Here is a 6,858-nt window from a genome sequence, read left to right on the forward strand (position 1 = left end):
GCACTCTAAAGAAGCCCGTGTACCTGGAGGGGGCGGAGTGGAGGGGAGCACGGGACAAGGGGAGACTAGGAGGTTGAGGGCCTGATGGAGTAGATTTGAGAGCTAGTAGGGAAGATTTTGGATTTTACTTTGAGAACCAAAGCTATGAAGGATTTCGATAATAGAAGTAACATCTAGCATACATCTAAGATCTAACATACATCTTAACAGTATTGCTCTGGCTGCCTTTTTTCAGAACTGACTAAATGTGGATGAAGGGTGACAGGTAACATGTAGCTTGACTCAGTGGGTAGCAGTGTAAGTGGTGAGAGCTAGTCAGATTTTGGAGATAGAACTGCTAGGATTGACTGATAAGACTGAATTTGGGGTATGAGAGAGAGATACCAAGGATCCCTCTAGGGATTTTACCTGAGCAAGTGGAAGGAAGGAACTGCCATGAACTTGGAGGGAAGACTGGAAAAGTAGGTTTGGGCAGGCGAGAGTTGGAGGAAAGGATCAGGAGTCTGGCTTTAGAAATACGGAGTCTGAGATGTCTGTTCAACATCCTAGTAGAGATATTGACTAGGCTTTTGGATGTCTGAGTTTGGAGTTCAGGGGAAAGAACTGGTCTTGGTATTGAAACTTGAGAGTTATCAGCATTTGGATGATATTGAAAGCTGTGACACCAGCTCACAACGCCAAAGGAATAAGCAGAAGTATGGGAAAGAGGTGGCCAAGTATTCAGAGTCCAGGGAGGAGGAGGGAAGGAGCAATCAGGGAGTTAGGAGGAAAAACAGAAGAATTAATACCATAGCAGCCAAGTTAAATTTTGTTTCAAGGAAGAGAGAATTATCAACCCTGTGAGATGTGATCAGTTAGATAAGGATTACCTCTGTGTGGGTTCCTTTCAAAGCAGAACTTGCAGACAGGTTCCTGGGTACAGACATTAACTTGGGAGGTGATCCCAGGAGTAGGAGTGAGAGAATGGGGAAGGTGAGGCCATGGAGGAAGAATGCCAATAAAGGGTGTGTTATCAAGGTGGCTCCTTCAGCTTCACTGCCACATCTGAGAAAGGTGCAGAATGTCTGTTCAAACAGACAAGAGCTAGGACGATTCTTGGTTGAGGGTTTTGTCATGATGTTAACTCCCCTCTACCGCACTTGGCAGGCTCCCATGGGAGAAAGCCTTGAGTCAGAAAAGCAGAGAGAAGTGATAAGCCATGTCGGCAGTGAGCATAGAACTTGATATCACAGCAGTGGTTGAGATCAGAGGTAGGCCCAGGGAAGACAAAGCAGACCATCACAAGTGTCTGCTGCTTCTTAGACTGGCTGCTGACTGTCAGATTTTGACAAAGTAGACAACTTAGACCTTGAGAAAGCCTTTGATGGAGGGGCCTGGCAAGCCCGATTGGAGTAGGTTAAGGAAAGGAGAAGAGGGACTGGAGAAAGTGTAATAGGATAAAAGGAGAGTGCGTTAAGAGACTGCTGGGGAAGTGCCATCAGAGAGATTTGTTTGAGATGGGAAAAGTACCAGCATTTAGGCTGCTGGGAGTGGTTCCATAGAGAGGAAACTGTGTATGAGGAGAGAAGGAGGAAGGAATGGAACAGTGTCCTGCAGTGGGTGTGTCTAATGCCTCAACGGGGCATTGGCCAGAGGTGGGAATTGGACACTTCATTGGTAGTCAAGGGAGACAAATACCTGGAAAGTGGGACCTTTCTGGTCCTTGGGTCCTTGCCTGTGATAGAGCAGCAAGGTCATCAATCCAGAGCAAAGAGAGCAAAGGGCCAAGAGGGGAGCATTGGGACTGTGGGACGTGTGGGCAGTTTGGGGGAAAAGGGGAGGGAGGGGGGGTCCTCTGGGACTGCAGCACTGGGAGTGGGGAGTGGCCTGTCCTGAGCTCTTGGTTACTGCCCTTTCAGGAGGTAAATACAGAAAGTGAGAGTAAGCATTTAGAAACTTTTACAGCAGTTGACATCGCTGAGATATTTTAATAATATTTTGCAAAAGTATTGGTCTCTAAGGGATTGGAAGTAAGAACATCTGGCCCACCCGAAAGATAGTTTGTGAGGCTCGAGGCTCTGGCTGGGAGAGGAGGCTGAGGGAGTGAACTGGGAAACGGGGAAAGATTGCCACAGGCATTGAGAATCCTTCTGAGGCTCCTGGCCAGGAATGTAACTGCAAGGCTACTCAGCTCAACCTGGCCGGTTCTCCAGACTTGCTCAGCCCTGTTGCCACGGGAAGTCAACACTGTGGATGGAGAGCTGGCTTTGACCAGGGTGAGGTTTTGCTAAGTGGGTCTGAGGCTGCGGAAAGATGCAAGTTTGTGTAAGGAATGGTCCATGAGCCTCAAAGCTGTGAGCTGGGGAAGGAAGGAAGCAAACCTGAGGGAGGCGGAGGGACACTGGAAAGGGACTGGGATCCAGGAAATGTAGATCCTGGAAGAATGGAGGGTGGTTTAGAGTGGGGACTCCAAGAGGAGTGAACTAGAAATATAGGAAGTGGTGACAGAGCCAGATTCTTGGTGAGGGGATTCATCACAACACTGAATCTGAATGTGTTATTTGGCAAGTATACAATGGACAGTTTTGAAGCCACTGGAAGTCATGTTGTACTGTATCTTTATGGACACAAAAATGCTCATGCTATGTTAAGTGAAGACAAAGTAGATTACAATACATTTCACAAAATTAAGCTAGAAAATTTACAAAGATCACTCTTTATTTTTTTAATTTAAATTTTATTAGTTAACATGTAATACAATACTGGATTCTGGAGTGGAATTCAGTGATTCACCACTTATATACAATGCCAGTACTTATTACAAGGGTTCTCTGTAATAACCTTCACCCATCTAGGCCATTCCCTACCTAAGTCCCTCCATAAACCCTCAGTTACAAAGATCATTTTTTAATGGTAAAAATATAAACATTTTAATGCACTGAAGTCTTAGCCATGGTAGAGTCTGGATGGTTGAATGACAGGTGCTTTTTACTTTCTGTTTGATAACATTTTGGTACTTTATTACTATGTGCTTATATTCTTACAGCTTTATTGAAGTATTTACATGTAGTGAAATTCACCAATTTTAAGTGCACCATTCTGTAAGTTTTGAAGAACGTACAGTTTTGTAACTACCACTGCATTTATAGCATAGAACACCTTCCACGCCCTCCAAATTTTGCTCATATCCCTGTGCAAACAGTCCCCTACCCTCTCTTCCCAACCCCTGATAATGAGTCATATATTTTCTATCAGGACAGTTTGCCTTTTCTAAAGTTTCATATAGGTGGTGTTAAAGAATAAAATTCAAATGAGTAAATCTGAAGATCTAATTGGCTTTATTAAACAATATAGGAATCAGGCAGCATTCCTTTAGCAAGTAGAAGTGAGCTCCACTAAGCTAAACAAAACTAAAAAAAACCCAAACCAAACCAAACCAAACCAAACCAATCAAACAAACAAACAAACAAACAAAAAAAACCAAAAAACTTTTTAAAGGTAGCAGGCATGAAAAAATGAAGAAAAGAATTTACTACCAAGAAATGCATCAGTTAGACAAGGTTGTCCTCCTAAGAGGAACAAAAGGGATATTATCAGTAAGTTTCCTAGTATTGACTAGGAAATTCTATGTTGACTGACTAAAAGTTTCATTTCTGGGGCTTGAAATTACAGTTAGGTTGGGTATTAAGTTTTGACTTACTGTCTTGGAGTCTTAATCTATGATGCCATTTTGGGTCTGGGGTTTTCATTTGAACAATGAAATCATATAGTATGTTGTGTTGTGACTGGCTTCTTTCTTCACGTAATGCTTTAGAGATTCGTCATTGTTCTTGCGTGTATTGTTGGTTTGTTCTCTTTTACGTGGAGGAATATTCTGTTGTATGGATGTACACTCACCAGTTGGTGGACTTGGGTTTGTTGTAGGTTTCGACTGTTAAGAATAAAGCTGTTATAGGATGCTCACAGGTAAGTATTTGGACATGTGTCTTCATCTCTCTTCAGCAAACACCTCAGAGGTGAGTTGCTGGGTCATATGGTAGGCATGTGTACATTTGACTCATTAAAAATTGCCAAAATATTTTCCAAAATGGCTGTACCATTTTGTATTCTCACCAGCAATGTATGAGAGTTCCAGTTACTTTACATCCTTAGTAACAATTGAGATTTCACTGTATTTTTATTTTAGCCATTCTAGTAGGTATGAGGAGATTATCTCCTGGTGGCTTTTACATTTCCCTATGACTAATGATGTTGAATATCTTCTCATGGGCTTATTTGCCATCTATGCACCTCCTTTGGTGAAGTGTGTCTTCTAGTCTTTTGTCCATTTAAAAAATTGCTTTTGTGTTTTTATAGTGTTATGAAAGTTCTTTATTCCGTATACAAATTCTTTGTTAGATGTTTGTTTTTACAACTATTTTCTTGTAGTTTGTCACTTACCTTCTCATTTAAGGGATATATCAGTCTATCTTGAAGATGCGCTTCCAGAGTATTTTGAAGAGCAGAAGTTTTTAATCTGGGTAAAATATAATTTTGCATTTTTTAAAAAGATTTTATTTATTTGACAGATTGAGAGAGAGCACAAGCAGGCAGAGAGGCAGACAGAGAGGAGGAAGCAGGCTGCCTGCTGAGCAGAGAGCTCGATGCGGGGCTTGATCCCAGGACCCTGAGATCATGACCTGAGCTGAAGGCAGAGGCTTTAGTCCGCTGAGCCACCCAGGCACCCCTAATTTTGCATTTTTAAAATTTTATATTTTGTGCACTGTTCTACTTTAAGAGATAATTGCCCAACCCAAAGTTAACAAGTATTTCTTTTCATGCCTTTTTTTTCTAGAAAATTTGAAGTGTTAGATGTTACATTTATTATCCATTTAATATTTATGTTGTGAGCTAACGGTCAGGGTTCACTGTTTTTGTATATGGACATCTAATTGTTTTAGCGCCACTTGTTGAAAAAGATTATCTTTTCTCCATCAGATTGCCTTGGCACTTTTGTTGGAAATTAATTGACCATATGTGTGTGGGATTATTTCTGGAATCTCTACTCTCTTTAAATGATCTTTTTGTCGGTCTTTACATCAGTACCACACTGCCTTGATTACTATATGTGTGTATATTGCAGTCAGGTAATGTAAATTACCCCACTTTGGTCTTTCTCAACACTGTTTTAGGTAATTGAGGTCATTTGTCTTTCCATATAAATTTTAGAATTAACATGTCAATTTCTATGACTATGTTCTCCCTGGATTTTCTTATACGATGCAATATGGCAAGAAAAAGAAATGAAAGGCATACAAATTGAAAAGGAAGAACTAAAACTCTCCTTGTTTGCTCTTTCATACTCATGGTGATTCCTCACGTGGCTTATGAGAATTTGGGGAGTTTATCTTCAGTGAGAGTTGCCCCAATACTCCATACCTTGAAGACCCATATGTCCTAAGCTATGAATTAAAATCTACAGAAAAGGTACTAGAACTAGTAAGGGAGTCTAGCAATTTTCACAGGATATAAGATAAAATATACAAAAAATAATTTTTTATATTACTAGCAATTAAAACAATAATATTGAATTAAATTAAATAGAATTAAAAACAATACTTTGTACAGTAGCATTCAAAATGTGAAATACTGGGGCACGTGGGTGGCTTAGTGGATTAAAGCCTCTGCCTTGGCTCAGGTCATGATCCCAGGGTCCTGAGATGAGCCAGCCTGCATCGTGTTCTCTGCTCAGCAGGGAGCCTGCTCCCCCCACCGCCACCCCCCCCCCCGCACCCTCCCACCCCCGCGCCTGCCTCTCTGCCTACTTGTGATCTCTGTCCAAAAACAAACTTAAAAAAAAAAAAAAGAGTAACAAAATGTGAAATACTTAGGGAATAAGGTAATGAAAGATTGTAATGTTGAATCCCAGACAGAGAGAGAAAGCATTCTGTCTTTTATGATTAAGTCCAATGCTACCTCTAGGTTTGCTGTAGTTGCCCTTTGTCTGGTTGAGATAGTTGCCTTCTATTCCTAGCTTGCTCAACATCCATATATTGCCAATTGTAAATAATGCTGCAATTAACATGGGAGTGCAGACATCTCTTTGAGACCTCCATTTCAGTTCTTCAGGATATATAACCAGAAGTGGGATTGTTAGATCAAATAATAATTCTATTTTTAATATTTTGAGGAAACTCCAAATTGTTTTCCGTAGTGGCTACACCAATTTACATTCTCCCAACCACTCCCTCTTGTTCACATTCTCACCAACACTTGTTCTCCTTCCTTCCTTCCTTTGTTAATAATAGCCAAACTAGCATCTTTGAGCTTGCTGAGTAGATACCATGAGCAAAGCTCACCCTTCTGAATTGAAAAAATTTATGGACAAGAAATTATCATTGAAAATAAATGGTGGCAGACATGTCCAAGGAATATTGTGGGGGTTTGATGAATTGATTTATGAATCTTGTGATAGATGAATGTGTGCAGATAGCAACTTGTGAGCAACAGAACAATATTGGAATGGTGGTAATATGAGGAGATAGTATCATGTTATAAGCCTTGGAACCACTATAAATAATGGGTGTGTTCATCAGAAGAATCAACTGCTTCCACATGTCCCCTCTCCGTAGAACCTGTTATACTACGATGTCAAAATCAGGTCATGTGCATTTTCATATTGAATTTTTTTGTTAAATAAACTTTGTAATAGTAAAAAAAAAAAAAAAAAGAATAGCCATTCTAGCAGGTGTGAAGTGGTTTGTTATTCCCTGGTGATTAGTGATTTTGAACACCTTTTCATATATTTTTGGCCATTTTTATACTTTCTTCAGAGAAATGTATATTTAGTTCTTTTGCCCATTTTTAATCAGAATTTGTTTTTCTTTTTAACTTATGAGT

At 40.3% G+C, this 6,858-nt stretch overlaps 1 pseudogene; it reads left to right on the plus strand.

The window, feature by feature from the left end:
- Positions 1–6,302: 6,302 nt before the first annotated feature.
- LOC123389180 lies at positions 6,303–6,534 on the plus strand (annotated as a pseudogene).
- Positions 6,535–6,858: the final 324 nt, after the last annotated feature.

Source organism: Mustela putorius, unplaced genomic scaffold (genome assembly GCF_011764305.1).
Source record: "Mustela putorius furo isolate JIRA1106 unplaced genomic scaffold, ASM1176430v1.1 tig00000129_pilon_pilon_pilon, whole genome shotgun sequence".
NCBI lineage: Eukaryota > Metazoa > Chordata > Mammalia > Carnivora > Mustelidae > Mustela > Mustela putorius.